We start from the raw sequence: 2,085 nt of genomic DNA, 5'->3' as shown, positions 1-2,085 counted from the left end.
CTAATTCTAAAGAAAAGGCATCTGCAGGCTGGCCCAGCCAGTCCCAACACGGCGTTCCTCAGCACACACATGAGCTCAGCCAGATGCTCATGGGCCAGGCCCTGCACTCAGGAATGAGAGCGCACCGGAGCGTGCTGAATCTTTTCAGATCCCTTGTTGAATTAATTTACTTTTTTTTCCTCTCAAAGAGCTGGTTTGGAAAACATTCACCTTTTTTGCAGCAAGTTTGTTTACGCTGCCACATCTCCTGGCCTTGCAAAGCCTACTACTGTTGGCCATGGCCACCAGGACTGCGTGACTGCCATCCAGGTCATAGAGTCATAGAACCACAGACTGGTTGGGGTTGAAGGGACCTTAAAGCTCATCCAGTTCCAACCCTCTGCCATGAGCAGGGACACCTTCCACTAGAGCAGGTTGCTCCAAGCCCCGTCCAACCTGGCCTTGAACACTGCCAGGGATGGGGCAGCCACAGCTTCTCTGGGCAACCTGTGCCAGCGCCTCAGCACCCTCACAGGGAAGAACTTCTGCCTAAGAGCTCATCTCACTCTCCCCTCTGGCAGGTTAAAGCCATTCCCCCTTTTCCTGTCCCTACAGGCCCTTGTCCAAAGCCCCTCTCCTGATTTCCTGTAGCCCCTTTGGGCACTGGGAGCTGCTCTAAGGTCTCCCCTTAAGGAGGCTTCTCTTCTCCGGGCTGATGAATGAAAGATGAATTCTTGCTTCAGACTTTGGAGTGACACAAGCAGGGGAAGTCAGGACAACTGCAGCAGCCTTAGTGAAGGTGCAAAGTGGCGTGCTCCAGTCCTTCAGCCAGGACTTTAGGGTATAAGCCAGGAAAGGGGGAGCTCCTCTCAGCAGCAGCCCATGGCATATGTGGTCCTGCTCTAGTGTCTCCAATCTGCCCCAACACGACACCCATGTGCACTGGGTCACCAGCTGGGAGCCATCCCTGCTCACGAGCAGTCGCAGGTGGCAGAGCTGAAACAAAAGGGATGGGCTGTATGGGAGGATAAATTGAGAACTTCAACCACCAATACCAAAGTCCTCAAAGTTTTAGGTTTTCTGCTTCAAGGGAGGAGAAATCAGGTGCCAAAGGAAACCCTGGATCCTCCTGCCCCAGCAGGCTGTGAGAGTACTTTTTGGGTAATGCAGACACATGATACCTCTCCTGAAGGCTGTACTTACTTAGAAAAAACATATACCTTCTGTAGCCCTGCCCTGGTGAGCATCCATGCAGTGGTCATGCCTTGCTGTTTCATGGCTAAGCTGCTGAGAAGAGGGGCTCATGAGTCCCCACATCCCGTGGGTGATGCCGAGCAGCCCCTGGGGCTGTGGGATTGACCCCAATGGAATCATCATCCTGGCTGTGCACAACCAAAGAGTGTTCCACCACTGACCCTTGCATGAGGACTGCCGGGAGCATGGGGACAGAGTGAGCCTGGGGCAAGGACAGCAGCTCTGCTTCTGGGGTTCAAGCAGCCACAAGAGGAAGACAAGGGCTGGGTGGCCCACGTACTTCAAGGGCCATCTCATGGCAGAAACCAATAGCCTGGAACAACCATAACAAGAGGAACCAGGGATGGGAGGGTGCCCTCAGCTCAGCTGAGAGAAGGGGGAATCTGTCAGGAGTGTGGCGTGAGACCAGCTCACCCAAGGCCAAGTGGTTGCACATACCCTTTGCCCCTTAGCCTCTGGCCTCCCTCCAGCTTTGCTCATGGCCTCTGTAGGCACCTCAGCATCCACAGGACCTGAAAGATGGCCCTCCACATCTCTGAAAAGCCAATTCCAGCATCTCCAGCAGCTTCACCAATGCACCGAGCTACCTGAGTAGGGCACCTGCATGTCCACACAGACTTCCCCCAGTGCCTACACCCTCACTCCCACAGAACCCTGACAGTGCTCCCCCAGTCTCTTCAGCTGCAGACTCCACTACCACACTGGGATGCTGGAGCCCAGAAGCACTGGGCCAGCCATGGGATGGGGAGCCCGTGCAGGCTGCCGTGGGCTTCAAAGGGCAAAGCATCATCCTAAAGCACTGGAGAACTGTGATGCAGGCTACAATACCTTGCTGATCCGTTCAGTAAGCAA

The sequence above is a fragment of the Nestor notabilis genome, unplaced genomic scaffold (genome assembly GCF_000696875.1).
Source record: "Nestor notabilis isolate BGI_N333 unplaced genomic scaffold, ASM69687v1 scaffold16369, whole genome shotgun sequence".
Taxonomy (NCBI): domain Eukaryota; kingdom Metazoa; phylum Chordata; class Aves; order Psittaciformes; family Psittacidae; genus Nestor; species Nestor notabilis.
Note: the sequence above shows the minus strand (reverse complement) of the source record.